This window comes from Lissotriton helveticus, chromosome 6 (genome assembly GCF_964261635.1).
Source record: "Lissotriton helveticus chromosome 6, aLisHel1.1, whole genome shotgun sequence".
NCBI classification, from domain to species: domain Eukaryota; kingdom Metazoa; phylum Chordata; class Amphibia; order Caudata; family Salamandridae; genus Lissotriton; species Lissotriton helveticus.
The window spans coordinates 647,921,788-647,937,585 of NC_136067.1; the positions used below are offsets into that span (position 1 = coordinate 647,921,788).

Below are 15,798 nucleotides of genomic sequence, written 5' to 3' on the forward strand. Positions count from 1 at the left end.
TATATTATTGGGCGACGCAATTAGTCAACGTGAATGGATGGGTGTTCGCCCCGTTGGAGGAACCAGCCTACAGGGTAGATAGACTAGCCTTCGGCAGCGGCACATACCTAGGCGCCCTGTATACTAGAGGCAGGCGAGGCCGACCTCTCCCTCCACAAACAGCAGCGGTAGTCGCAGTATGGAAACGAGCGACAAAAATGCTCGGCTGGGAGGCAAATCTCACGGAACAGACTCCTCTGTGGGCCGGGTCATTCCTGCCGGCAGTGGCAAAATTGCAGGATCTGCACCGTTGGAGCCTGATAGGTATTGATGTCCTGGGGGACATTTGGAAACGGGGAGAGATGGTGAAATTTACAGACTTGCAAGCTGAATATCAGATGGAGGGCAGGGAATTCCTGCACTACCACCAACTCAAGTTTGCCCTGCACAGACACCTGACCCCAGGGGAGAAGCTGCCGGAATATGCTCCGCTGGAGGATAGATTGCTATAAGACGCCATGATTGACAAAGCGATCTCCCTCACCTATAGAAAACTTATCAATAACATACCGGACGTGTTGGGGCCTCTGCGGGAAAAGTGGGTGACAGATCTGGGGCTGGAGGATGATGACTGGGGGGGGGTGGGGGGTAGGCCCTGCAGTGCCCCCGGGAGGTGGCGATTCGTGCAAGGTTTCGACTGGTCCAGCTTCGTATCCTGCATAGATCGTACACTCCAACAACGACACAGTACCTAATAGGATATATAGATTCCTGCTTATGTTTACAGTGGTGCAGGGAGGAGGGGACTTTCTTCCATATATTATGGGACTGCGCAAAGATCAGGGCATATTGGTCTAGATTGACAGGCATTATGTCAGAGGTGGTGGGAGCAGATGTTCCGCTGGAGGCCAGATGGCATGTTTTAGGGGTTACCGGTGATATCACCTGGCCGAAGTGGGACAAGGAATGGTTAGCCCTGGCAAGTATGGTAGCTAAAAGGAACATTGCAAGGTTGTGGGGCAGTGATCTACTACCTACTATGGAGGAGTGGGAGCGGGATCTGGATTGGTGCCAGCGGGCAGAGAAGGTAATCTACAAAAGTCGAGGTTGCCCTAAGGAATGGGAAAACATATGGGCGGCTTGGAGGTGTTATAGAGGGGAATGGTTGGACTCCCAGTCGACTGAAGAACCGTCATGAGAAGGGCACAGGGTGACACCTCTCGCAGTTGGATTTGTACCCCCAACATTGTGGTCATGTGACGCCCGTTCTGTACTGGGTTCCCTGGGTTATGGTTGTACTGAGGGAGGTTGCTCTGTGTCCCGGGTGGGGTGTAGGGTGAATGGAGTGGGGGAGGGGGGTTATCCTTACGTGTATGCTTGGAGGGGTCGGAAGTGGGTTGTCTTGGGGCTGGGTCTATGTTTAGTGGGAGGGGGGGTCGTGGTGGGTGGGCTTGATCGTCTTAGTACAAATGGTTGATCTTATTAATGATTGTCAATGAATTCCCGATGCTAACTCATGTGCAATGTTATGGAGCTGGTTCTTTAAATAAAAAGATTTTAAAGTTTGTCAGTTAACATTCCCCAAGCTAATGTAGTTCCATATTATGCAGTATACACATCTATCGAACACTCAGTATGCCTAAATGCATGTGCATATTTCCTAAAACAAAGAAACATAAGTGAACTAGAACATTCTGCCATGTTCCCGACTATGATCCAGATGTGTCTTAACAACAATATCTTCTTATTCAATCATGAAATACACCATCAACTATGTGGCTGTGCCATGGGCTTTTCCTTCTCCCTCAACTAAGCCAATTTGACCATGGGTTGGTGGGAGAAAGATAGCGTGGGACCCGAACCATGGGTCAACTTTGGATAAGATAATACTCTGGACAAGATAAATAGATGATTTATTCCTGATTTGGAATGGAGCAAGGATGAATTTGTGAAATAAGTTGACCTACTGAATCAAAATGAAATTGGGCTATCTTTCACATACAATGCCAGTTGCCACAAAATTGACTTTCTGGACATTTGTGTGTACATCGACCACGGTCAAATATAAACCACACTGTTTAGGAAAAAAAACGCAACAAACAGCATTCTACATGCTGAGAGCTTTCATCCACAACCACTAATAAGAAGCATCCCCTATGGGGAATTAGTAAGGATGAAAAGAAACTGCTCCCAAGAAGAAGATGCTAGGAAAGAAATAGAAAACAGTGCTAATAGACTAAGGAAAAGAGGATAAAGAAAAGCATGAAGAAAATTGACAGTCTGACACGAACAGAAATTCTGATACAAAAACCAAAACAGTCAACGGAAGCACACAATGCTGAGGTAGAACAACCAGCTTCCAGACTTATACTATCATACAGCAAGGAATCTCACAAAATACGCCAAAGCGTGCAAAAATACTGGCCCTTGTTACAGCAAGATCAAGATCTATCCAAGCTTATTGTCACAAGACCACAGATCACCTTCAGAAAAGCACCATCCATCAAAGATATGATAGTTCAAAGCCATATCAGCCCAAAAGAAAAAACACAGAATTGGCTAGAAAAACAACAAAATGGTTTCAAAAAATGTAACGTATATAAAGCGTGCAAAATTGGTGTGAACAAAAAGAACATAAGAGATCCAGAGGGCAGATTGATTCAAAATCAAAAAATTAAATGCTCCACCAAAATTGTGATCTATGCCATCTAATGCAATTGTGGAATGCTCTATATAGGTAGCACTATCTGCATGCTAAAGAAGCAAATTTTGGAACACATAAGGGCTGTAAAGAATAAAGACCTCACGTACGCAACAGCCAAACATCTATGGACATGCCAGGGGGGAGACTGGCGCAATATGAGTTACTTTGCTATAGGCACTGTGGAACAACACGAAAGAATGGGAGATCAGAAAAGGAAACTGTGACAACTTGAATCCAAGTACATAATAATATTACGGACAAAAAGCCAGAGAGGCATGAACTTTAATGAGGAACTTTATGATCACCACAAATAAATGAATAGTGAACAAGCTGAACTATGTTCAAAACATGTACTACCCTAGAATAATGTGGAGAAATATATGCCATCTGGAACATAAAACACATTTGATTATGGTATTAACTGCTTTTGCTCAATGCATAGGATGAGGGCACTAAACCCTTGATCGCTTGCTTGTATGTTGTCATGACAAACCCCAATGCTATATATACGACAATGAATACTCATGTACTATACTTATACATGTGCAAAATACGATTATAAATGTCAATTGGCTATGTAAACAAAACTGGTCAACATTTGCAATAGCGATGCAACATGGTCATAAAATTATGAATGTTCCGTTTTTATACTGCCTAATATGGAACTACATTAGTTTGGGAATGTTAACTGACAGACTTTGCATTTTTAGCTGTGAAATGTAAATATTCCTGCGTCAATTTTTTAAAGTAAAATAATGTCTGCCAATAGGTGATCTGTTTGTAAGATGGTGAAACTTCATGTCCCAGAATTCATGGGAGTGACGTGTACACAGGAAATTAAATAATAACAGTTGCAAAAAGTAATGGCACCTACCGTGACCAAGGCCGTAAGGCTGAAACGCGTCGGTGTGTCAGACTTGGGCTCTGTTGAATACAATCTTAAAAACAAAGTTCCTGGGTGCGGCGTCTATTGCTCCAAAATTGACCTTGGAGATAGATATCTATATATCTATATATCTATCTCAAAGGGACTGTAAGGCACCAAAAAGGGCAAATGCTGTACAGAGAAAGACGATGGCTATGGAAAGAATAAACCTCAGGATGTTCTAAGGAAAAGAAGATCCATAAAAGTGAACATCCTTTGTAAAAAGAGAAGAAAAGAGATAACCCTCCAGAAAATGCTGGGCATGACCGTAAACGCCAACCTCTCGGAGTCAATATTCTGACACTGCCTTCCAGACCACATTACATCGCACAGCCAAATTCTATTAATGACAGCAAGCCACAGAACCTCTGGAAATTGGAGGAAAAACATAAGCAAAATAAATAACCAGAGTAGACAATATAGCTTGAACCTGCCATTTGTAGCATCTCTAAGAAGAGACAGACATCTCAAGGAGGGCAGCCCTGTACAGAGGTAAAGAACGCACAGCTTATCATTACAATAGCATAATCACCCTAAGGGGTGAAAAGCAACAGGATTCCCAAAAAGAGTACCACAAAGGCGCACAGCTTATCATTACAATAGCATAATCACCCTAAGGGGGTGAAAAGCAACATGATTCCCAAAAAGAGTACCACAAAGGAAAATAACAGCATGAGCCCACAACAATAGCCCTTAAAGAGCACATAACAGGGTCCAGGAAGGACGAGGTTGTATAGTTGAGTGATGCCCGCACAGGCAGGGTACTCAAGGAGCTATACAATAGTAACCAAATAGCCCACATAGTGAAACCCAGAAAAAGCAATACAATAGTAAATAAATACTCCAAGTACAGTGAGACGCATACCAAAAATGACACAGACTCTTGAGACTGAGCTCCTCAGAGTAAAATAAAAGAATACATGAACATATTCAGAGAGTAACACGGTGAAACAAAAATAGCTATGAAGTCGGAAAGACAATCAGAGGACAGAGAAGGTAAATCTGGAGGCACATATTCCGCAATAAGGGAGAAGTAGTGCTTTCTACAAGGTGCAACAATCGTAGAGGCAGGTATTAAGTCCTTAACCTAACCTAAAGATCCACAACCATGGCTATATGAAAGGAAAAGCAAAAGACACTTCAAAATAAGTCTATCTAGAGAGAGACCAACAACGCTGAACATGAATAGATATGGACATGAAGGATCTTCCCAAAAGGAAGACCTACACCACCTTACAAGTGACCAGCCATGAGGCGTTGTAGCGCAAAATCTGCATGGCTGTCAAATAAACAGGCACCATCAAAAGTAATCTCCGTTAATTCTCTCTAACAGTGTCAGGGAAATTCAACTCAGCACACCTAGCCATGGCTCTACCAATAGAATCGGTTGTGTTTATTGCAGAGTTACTGGTAGACTTTGCCATATCACGGCCATCTTGCACAAACTGAAAGAGTTCAGTCCTCACCCTTTCAGGAAGGGAAGGTAGCAGATGGGCAAGAGTCCCATAAGGCGCAAGAAGCTCTGCCAATGACACAAGACGTGTTTAACGACCTCAAGGCCAAACTGCCTGAAGAAAAAATATTACAGCCACACAAATCGAACCAACTGGGTTCTCGACCCAGAGAACGCAAGGGAGTAAGATCTGGGTCCAGCGAAGCCCTAGCAGCTTGCACCACAAGCCCCTTGTGGTGGTATGTCGAGAAAGAGAAACAGGTCATTCGGAGCAGGAAGATGGCGAAGGGAAATGGCACGATCAACAGAGGCCCCGGTCACTGGCCTCGTTCAAGTTACACATAAGATATCATACAGAGACTCTCAATATGGAATTAAGAGTTCTACACCTGTCACACCGTGATTAAATAGGTCAGCTAAAGGATCAGATTAAAAAGTTACGAAAGTAAGTTGTAATTACAAGATAGCAGCAGCTCTCTTCACAACCTCTACATAAGCTGCACTAGCCTCAGTCACCATTTGTGGGAGAGAAAGCAGGTCAGGAACAGGGGAGGGATTGCAGACCACCCTCCTCACCTAATGCAGCCCAAGGAACCTCCATAAGAGGCTGAACAGGACCAACCAAGCGGTCGAGGTCCCCTGCATAACCAACACCTGTCACGTGCAACACTGGGGAAACAGCAACAGAGATTGCAACCACTCCGGAGTGCAAGGGAGAAGACGTGGGAAGCACATTGTCTAAAAGCAGCGTCTCCGGCACTGACCGATGTTGGGTGTCGTCGAACCCATTTCAACCTCCACAACCTCGTCCGACGCCGCCAGCCTCACTACTGGAAGCTGCACCAGGTGGTGCAGTGGCACCGCGATGACTCCAGGAACAGAGTTGGGGATCTCGACTGGCGCCAAGGGAGAACCCGCCGGTGTGGGCCCAGTCAAGAGCACCCTCCACCTCCTTGGGGACTAAAGGAGCTCCAGGGGAAGGCATGGGCCCAAAAATGGCATGCACATGTGGCAGTATGCCTGTATCTGGGTCATAGTCGTCCTAGCTCCAGGATAAGAAGGGAGGCACGGGGTCAGCCCTTGTGCGACGTCCTCCGATAAGTAACGTAAGGAGCCAACAGAGCGAACGCCGTGATATGGTGAGGCCGAAGGAAGCCACAACTTGAGTTAGGCGTGCCAGGCAGCACAAAAGAAAGGCGTGTGGCTGCCATGTTAAAGAGTAAGCGCGGTGTGGTGCATTCTAAAAAAAAGTCATAATATTTAAAGTTAAAGCGTGATGTCTCTGCGTGCGCTTTTTGTAAATATAAGCACCTGTCTGTAGTAAATTGTAAAAAAACGGCACTGCCACTATAATTAAAGATAAAGAATGATGTCTAAAGCAGCTGTAACCAAGTAGGGGGAGCGGGCGTTATCAAATATGAACAGCAGCTGTTCAGAATAATGAGGAGAGGGGACAAGCTGGACGCAAGTGAGTTCCTGAGCCTAAAAAAGAAAAAATTAGAAAGAGTGCTCAGACAGTGATAAATAACATGACGAGTAACACCACATGCAGGAGGGGTGGTCGTCATGGGAGGTTACAAAGGTAAACAAGCATTTGAAATGCAATAGGTCTCGCATTAGGAAAGTTTGAGCTATTGGTCTTGTAAATGACACATTTTATATTTATGTGTTGGTTTTGAAAATAACGAAATTAATAGCTTTGTCATTTACAATGCCAATACTTTTAACTTTTGCAAATGTGACACATAGCATTTGTAATGCAACATGTTTTGTATTTACGTGACTTAGATGTATTGATATTACAAATAACAATGGCTTTTAATTTTTTTAAATAATTAATTAATACTTAAATAACATTTATTGTAATTTATAATGGCAATAGCTTAAACTTTTGTAAATACCTTTTGTGAAGATTATGTTCAGTGTATTTTATTGTGACGAAAACCCAAGAACAGAAGTGAAATATTAACGTCTTTTTGTGACATTTGTAATAAAGCTTTAAACATTGAGAGAACATATTTGAACTAGTTGTTGTTGAATGGTTGCACTGATTGATGCTGTAGTGGCGCGGAGGGATGTTGTGGTGGCGATGAGTGATGCTGTGGCGTTCAGTGATGCTGTGGTGCCCCCGAGTGATGTTGTGGTGCCCCCGAGTGATGCTGTGGTGCCCCCGAGTGATGATGTGGTGCCCCCGAGTGATGATGTGGTGCCCCCGAGTGATGATGTGGTGCCCCCGAGTGATGATGTGGTGCCCCCGAGTGATGATGTGGTGCCCCCGAGTGATGATGTGGTGCCCCCGAGTGATGATGTGGTGCCCCCGAGTGATGATGTGGTGCCCCCGAGTGATGATGTGGTGCCCCCGAGTGATGATGTGGTGCCCCCGAGTGATGATGTGGTGCCCCCGAGTGATGCTGTGGTGCCCCTGAGTGATGCTGTGGTGCCCCTGAGTGATGCTGTGGTGGTGCGATAGATAGAGGGCGATAGATAGATAGATAGATAGATAGATAGATAGATAGATAGATAGATAGATAGATAGATAGATAGATAGATAGATAGATAGACAGAGTGAGGGCGATAGAGTGAGGGCGATAGATAGAGTGAGGGCGATAGATAGATTGATAGATAGAGAGTGAGGGCGATAGATAGAGGGCGACAGATGTGTGTGTGTGTGTGTGGTTGTGTGTGTAGTTGTGTGAGTGGTTGTATGGGAGAGTGGTTGTATGGGAGAGTGGTTGTATGTGAGAGTGGTTGTATGTGAGAGTGGTTGTATGTGAGAGTGGTTGTATGTGAGAGTGGTTGTATGTGAGAGTGGTTGTATGTGAGAGTGGTTGTATGTGAGAGTGGTTGTATGTGAGAGTGGTTGTATGTGAGAGTGGTTGTATGTGAGAGTGGTTGTATGTGAGAGTGGTTGTATGTGAGAGTGGTTGTATGTGAGAATGGTTGTATGAGAGAGTGGTTGTATGTGAGAGTGTGGTTGTGTTAGAAGGGGCGGTCTCAGAGGGCCAGGTTGTGCTCACCCCGACACCCCCAAGACCCACCTCTTCCCCAGAACTTGCCGAGTCTTGATTGTGAGGTCCACACCGGGGAGGACTTCGGGTCTAGGATCGTACACACAGAGCTCACACCACACTGTGAACAGACACCACACCGTTGGATTCTAATAACAAGTTCTTTATATAAGTAATAGACGAAGGCAGCACTCTTATATACACGGTGGTCGAGGGACCATAAAGTCCTGGAGGATTCAGGAAGGGGGAAGCGGGACAGTCTTTTAGTCTCTGGGTCAGTACGAGGCGTACCCTACGCACAGCTCTCAATCCTCGAGCTGGGGGATACCGGATGATGGTCGTACTGGCTGCCTCACCTCCGTCGAGTCGGCTTGGTCGTGATGGTGGTCTCGATGGTCCAGCCGGACCAGAGTACTCCTCGAGCCGCGACGAGGTCAGCAGGGCTCGATCCGGAGAAGTTCGTGAGGAGCCGCGACAGCGTCAGCAGGGCTCTGATGGATACGAGTTCAGCTCGAGCCGCGACAGCGTCAGCAGGGCTCCGATGGTTACACGTTCAGCTTGAGCCGCGACAGCGTCAGCAGGGCTCCGATGGTTACAAGTTCAGCTTGAGCCGCGACAGCGTCAGCAGGGCTCCGAGGGTTACAAGTTCAGCTTGAGCCGCGACAGCGTCAGCAGGGCTCCGATGGTTACACGTTCAGCTTGAGCCGCGACAGCGTCAGCCGGGCTCCGATGGTTACAAGTTCAGCTTGAGTCGCGACAGCGTCAGCAGGGCTCAGAGGTTCAGGATGAGTCTTCTTAGGGTCAGCCGCGATCAGATCAGCAGGGCTTCAGGTCCAAGATACAACTGCCCGCTAGTTGTCGGGCGGGCCCAGTTATAGTCCTTTTGCTCTTTGATCTCCGGACCCTCGCAGGCAGAGGTCTCCTGCCCGGGGGGCTGGTCGTTGGCGAGGTCCGGCGGTTGGCTCTTTGATCCCTTGGAAAGATGGGTCCGGGAATTCCCAGACGCCCAGCGGGTCTGGAGCCAGCCCTCGGGGAGGCCAGAGGGGTGATCGAAACTGGCCCACAGGGGAGGGCCAAAGGTGTGACAGATACCAGACTCTCAGGGGAGGCCGGAGGTGCCATCGAAACTCCTCCCCGGCTTATCTCACTCGGGGAGCCCTTTACCCCCCATCCGGGACTGGCGCGCCTTTGGAGTCTGGGTTTCGCGGGATCCGGGGTCACGCTAGGCACAGGGAGACAGGGATGTCGGGAAGGGAAGATGGCGTCCGGGTCTTGTGGGGCATGCAAGGTTTAGGGGCTCGGAGCCGGACGTGGAGCGGGAAAGGCAGGCCTGGTCGAGGTTCTAGGGGGATCCAGGCTTAACTGGAGTAGGACGACTAGGCTCGGGGTGCAGGCTACCCTAACGGGAAGGCTGCGCAGGGGACTCTGGGTACAGGCTTACGCTCACAGGGTGTGGAGGGACAGAGATGAACCACGCCACGAGGCCGGGTCCAACAGGTTGGGTGTGTGTGGTTGGGTGTATGTGAGAGTGGTTGTATGTGAGAGTGGTTGTATGTGAGGGTGGTTGTATGTGAGAGTGGTTGTATGTGAGAGTGGTTGTATGTGAGAGTGGTTGTATGTGAGAGTGGTTGTATGTGAGAGTGGTTGTATGTGAGAGTGGTTGTATGTGAGAGTGGTTGTATGTGAGAGTGGTTGTATGTGAGAGTGGTTGTATGTGTGTATGGTGGTGGGGTTGTGTGTGGGGTTGTGTGTGGGGGGTGTTTGGGGTTGTGTGTGTGTAGTTGTGTGAGTGTGGGGGTGTTTGGGGTTGTGTGTGTGTAGTTGTGTGTGTGTAGTTGTGTGTGTGTGGTTGGGTGTGTGGTTGAATGTGTGAGTGGTTGAATGTGTGAGTGGTTGAATGTGTGAGTGGTTGAATGTGTGAGTGGTTGAATGTGTGAGTGGTTGAATGTGTGAGTGGTTGAATGTGTGAGTGGTTGAATGTGTGAGTGGTTGAATGTGTGAGTGGTTGAATGTGTGAGTGGTTGAATGTGTGAGTGGTTGAATGTGTGAGTGGTTGAATGTGTGAGTGGTTGAATGTGTGATTGGTTGAATGTGTGAGTGGTTGTATGTGTGAGTGGTTGTATGTGTGAGTGGTTGTATGTGTGAGTGGTTGTATGTGTGAGTGGTTGTATGCGTGTATGGTTGTGGGGTTGTGTGTGTGGGGGTGTTTGGGGTTGTATGTGCGTAGTGTGTGTGCGTAGTGTGTGTGCGTAGGGTGTGTGGTTGGGTGTGTGCGTAGGGTGTGTGCGTAGGGTGTGTGGTTGGGTGTGTGGTTGGGTGTGTGGTTGGGTGTGTGGTTGGGTGTGTGGTTGGGTGTGTGGTTGGGTGTGTGGTTGGGTGTGTGGTTGGGTGTGTGGTTGGGTGTGTGGTTGGGTGTGTGGTTGGGTGTGTGGTTGGGTGTGTGGTTGGGTGTGTGGTTGGGTGTGTGGTTGGGTGTGTGGTTGGGTGTGTGGTTGGGTGTGTGGTTGGGTGTGTGGTTGGGTGTGTGGTTGGGTGTGTGGTTGGGTGTGTGGTTGGGTGTGTGGTTGGGTGTGTGGTTGGGTGTGTGGTTGGGTGTGTGGTTGGGTGTGTGGTTGGGTGTGTGGTTGGGAGTGTGGTTGGGAGTGTGGTTGGGAGTGTGGTTGGGAGTGTGGTTGGGTGTGTGGTTGGGTGTGTGGTTGTGTGTGGTTGTGTGTGGTGTGGTTGTGTGTGTGGTGTGGTTGTATGTGTGGTTGTGTGTGGGGTTGTGTGTGGGGTTGTGTGTGGGGTTGTGTGTGGGGTTGTGTGTGGGGTTGTGTGTGGGGTTGTGTGTGAGAATGTGTGTGTGGTGTGGTTGTGTGTGTTTGTGTGGTTGTGTGTGTGTTTGTGTGTGTGTGAGCGGTTAGAGAAGGATGTATGTGGAAGAGAGCAGTAGATCAGCACAGCAGAAGAGAACAGGGAGTTAAAGAAGGAGGCGGTGGAAGAGAGCAGCAGATCAGCACAGGAGAAGAGAACAGGGAGTTAGAGAAGGAGGCGGTGGAAGGGAACAGCAGAACAGCACGGGAGAAGAGAACAGGGAGTTGGAGAAGGGGGCGGGTGGAAGAGAGCTGCAGATCAGCATGGGAGAACAGACCAGGGAGTTAAAGAAGGAGGCGGGTGGAAGAGAGCCGCAGATCAGCACAGGAGAAGAGAAGAGAACAAGGAGTTGGAGAAGAGAAGAGAACAAGGAGTTAGAGAAGGAGGAGGTGGAGTTGTAGTGTGGAGTTGGAGGGTGTATTTGGAGGGTGGAATTGTAGTTGGAGGGTGGAGTTGTAGTTGGAGGGTGGAGTTGTAGTTGGAGGGCGGAGTTGTAGTTGGAGGGCGGAGTTGGAGGGTGTCTTTGGAGGGTGGAGTTGTAGTTGGAGGGCGGAGTTGTAGTTGGAGGGCGGAGTTGTAGTTGGAGGGCGGAGGTGGAGTTGTAGTTGGAGGGCGGAGGTGGAGTTGTAGTTGGAGGGCGGAGGTGGAGTTGTAGTTGGAGGGCGGAGGTGGAGTTGTAGTTGGAGGGCGGAGGTGGAGTTGTAGTTGGAGGGCGGAGGTGGAGTTGTAGTTGGAGGGCGGAGGTGGAGTTGTAGTTGGAGGGCGGAGGTGGAGTTGTAGTTGGAGGGCGGAGGTGGAGTTGTAGTTGTAGTTGGAGGGCGGAGGTGGAGTTGTAGTTGGAGGGTGGAGTTGGAGGGTGGAGTTGGAGGGTGGAGTTGGAGGGTGGAGTTGGCGGGTGGATGAAGGGCCAGAAATATTGGGGCAGATTCATTAATTTGGTAAACAGTGTGCTTCTGAAGGGCCGATAGGGCTGGGACAGAGTTGGTCATTCGTGAGACAGATTGATTCTTCAAATGAGCCGGTAATATTGGGGCAGAGTCAGTGACTTGGGCGAGAGGGTGTTTCTAAAGGGCTGGTATGGCTGGGACAGAGTCGGTAACTCGTGAGACAATTTGGTGCTCCTGAAGGGCTGGTAATATTCGGGCAGAGTGAGTGACATGGGCAGAATAAGGCTGGGACAGACTCAGTCACTTGTGAGACAGTCTGATACTTCTGGGGAACCCAACGGGGTGAAGCAGCCAGCCTCAGAGGCCGTATGCCGATATCTTTGCTAGCACAGTCAAGCGTCTGCCTGATATCATTGGTAGACAGACTAGTGCCAGATAGGCTCGGTTGGCGGGGGACACTCACACCCTAGCACAATAACAGCACCATTTAATTAAATACTCATAGGGAAGGCAGTAGGCGCAAAGGCAGGAGAAGTTCACTAGGGACAAAGGAGTGGAAGGAAGAACGAAAACATTACATTTCCTTTTAGTAACAACATATGAGTCCGTGGTGGAAAAGAGAGAGTCGGTTTGTGAAATCCCTCGCCAGCCCAAATACACAAGCACTATCTTTGGATCTTTTATTGCTGTCTGTCTGCTGAGGGCGGAGGGGCCAATGCGGGCAAGCTTAGTGTGATGTTTTGGAGTGAAAAGCTCTGCCATTGCGCGGAGGGGGGGCGGGAGAAGCTCTGGCATTGTGGAGGAGAATATCTTCTGGAAGTTAAAGTAAAGAGATTTATTTTAGTCAGTCACGACATTTTAGAACTGGAGAAAGTCGTGTTACAGATATTAATACAATTGAAGAAAGCTGTGTTACAAAATTAATAGCCTCTAATGCGCGCAAGATGACTAGAATGTGCAAACAGCTTGAATTATAGAGAACTGTTTATTTTATCAGCGGTTGTAATCTGCATACTTTAAAAATAAACTGAGCGCGAAGGAGCAGAGACAACGTGAAAGTGTTTACAAAAGAGTTTAAAGATTACAAGAAAAGTGAGGAAGTGTTGGCATAAATTACTAAAGCAATATTCATTTGTAAAAAGAGAAAAACAATGCATCTACGGTGGAATTGATGTCTCATATGGAAGTAAACTGTCAGCCTGATTGATTTGCGAAAGATTACATGAGCAGCGCGTAGCTAATTACTGTTCTGCCGGCTGTTCAAAAGTAAAAGCGCGATGCTTCTGAAGGGCCGATAGGGCTGGAACAGAGTTGGTCATTCGTGAGACAGCTTGATTCTTCAAATGAGCCGGTAATATTGGGTCCGAGTCAGTGACTTGGGCAAGAGGGTGTTTCTAAAGGGCTGGTAGGGCTGGGACAGAGTCGGTAACTCGTGAGACAATTTGGTGCTCCTGAAGGGCTGGTAATATTCGGGCAGAGTGAGTGACATGGGCAGAATAAGGCTGGTACAGAGTCAGTCACTTGTGAGACAGTCTGATACTTCTGGGGAACCCAACTGGGTGAAGCAGCCAGCCTCAGAGGCCGTATGCTGATATATTTGCTAGCACAGGCAGAGGAAACTGACGACATAGCATGGGGAGCAGCAGCCTTTGATGTGCCGGCCGGCCGTGCAGTGAATAATTAGGGGAGGAGAAATGCCGGCCTGAGGCCGAGCGCAAAGTAACAGATGGCATTTCTCCTCCCCTAATTATTCACTGCATGGCCGGCCGGCACATCAAAGGCTGCTGCTCCCCATGCGGCTCGGGCGCGTCCACGCTGGAAAATAGTCAGAAGGAAATAGGAGATGACGATATGAGCTATCGGCATTATAAAGGGTTATCTTTTGTTTTGAGTTATTTATACATTTTTAAAGAAATGTAGTATTTCTGGATTGGTTCTTAATGCGGCGAGGCTAATTTATAAACCCCATAGCGGTAGCAACAACAATGAGAGTCCCTGGTTTTCGTCTTCCTTGGGTGTATATTCACGAGAAGAATACGTATTTAGCATCTTAGTCATCGTTCAGGAAAATACACATTGACTAATGTAGGAATGAAACAAAATGAATGGGATACCTAAAGTAGAGCGGAACCCCTGGGAAAAGCCTTCCATATCCCTCTTTGAAACTCGAAATCCCGTGCACACTGTTCCAGTCTCTGTTTTTGTCTTCCTTTCCTTTCAAATAAAAAATATTCGCTCGTGGAACATAACTGGAATGGCCGCCGCCGCTTGCCCGACAACGAGTGAGGTTGCAGGGCTAGATACGAGCGACTGAGACAGGACCCGGAAACATGATTTGCTTCTGGTGAAATTGACATTTATTGCGGAAGATGCAAGTATGCCCGGTATCGATGGAGGACACAGTGTGACGTGATAAGGCAACACCGACCCTTGAAGAAGTAAGCTTGTCAAGGGCGGGGAGAGGATAATGGGGGCTCAACACAGTTCATTTGCTGATGAGGGACACTGGCCGAAAGATTGGAATCCTAATGGGAGGCCAGACACAGGTTGACTGCTGTTACAGGATAACGGCTGAATGAGTAAAGTTTGGGTGAATTACTCTCGTAACTGGGGAGTAAGGCATGACTAGTATGAATGAAGCCACAATTCAGTGCACATAGATGAACAAGCACATTGAGATGAAGTGATTTGCACGGCCTGGCGGCCGTGAAGCCAAGTTGCGATGCGTTGCCAGAGAGAAGGAAGGCGCTGGAGAGAGAGGGGGTGGGCAACTCGAGCGACCATATGGAGAGGGAGGGGGGTGGGCTGCCTGCTGGGAGAAGCTTGTGTAAGGGAGGCTGGGCTGAAATGCGAGTCACGGCCTGCGCCCGTGAAGAGTAAAGTTTGGGTGAATTACTCTCGTAACTGGGGAGTAAGGCATGACTAGTATGAATGAAGCCACAATTCAGTGTACATAGATGAACAAGCACATTGAGATGAAGTGATTTGCACGGCCTGGCGGCCGTGAAGCCAAGTTGCGATGCGTGGGCAGAGAGAAGGCAGGCGCTGGAGAGGGAGGGGGTGGGCAACTCGAGCGACCATATGGAGAGGGAGGGGGGTGGGCTGCCTGCTGGGAGAAGCTTGTGTGAGGGAGGCTGGGCTGCCTTTGATGATGGAATGCGAACTCGTGTACTAGGATCTTGTGGTCACGTGATTCTCGTGAACTGTTGAAAATCCGCTTTTGGAGAGCCTTTTGAGAGCCTTGGGTTTAAGTAGTGGTTTAGCTGCATTAGACTCGCATATTCATTCCTTGCGGAATGGAATAGGCGAGACCAAAAAAAAAAAAAAAAAAAAAGGAGGAGGGACCAGTGACCATATTGTCCAATGAAAAGGAGCAATTTACAAAGGACAGGTAAAGGAGCCAATTGGAAAGATGGTTGTTGCCAAATGCCAATATCCTGAATACCACATGCCTCCAAGAGACAACGCAAGAGCTGCGTAGGCGAGACCTACATTTTTTTTTAGGAAGGTTAGAGTTAGATAATTATGTTTTTCTTACAATCAGTACATAGTTACTAATGCATGCTTGAATTTAAGACTACTGGATGAAAACGTCAGTCTTGGAAAGGAGCACAGGACAAAATCTTTTTGAACGGCAACTAGGCCCATTGAGTCTTTGGGGTTTGATGCAAGGTCTCAGTCTAAATAACCTGTATTAGGAGACCGCTTACATTTCCAAAATTGTACACACAAAGGTATTTTAACCTGAACTTTCCTCTCCACCTTATTCTCTCCCCTCTGGTCTCACTCATTGACATCTTACACCAAGTGTTGTCTTCTCACCTGCACAGTGTTCATTCCCTTTATCATCATGCAAAAACGGAACTAAATAATTCATATACCTCTTTTTGAAGCAGTTACATATTTAGATTATTGAGCTTCTCATAATGCTTCACATCTTTCTTTGTCTTCAAAGAGATTTTCTCCAGAATTGGAGGACTCATCTTGTC

General features: G+C 47.7%; 1 protein-coding gene across 3 annotated transcripts in view; it reads right to left on the minus strand.

Moving 5' to 3' along the window:
* The window catches only part of LCA5 (lebercilin LCA5), a 271,514-nt gene that overhangs the window by 234,582 nt on the left and 21,134 nt on the right, over window positions 1-15,798 (minus strand). The gene's annotated exons all lie outside the window — the stretch shown is intronic.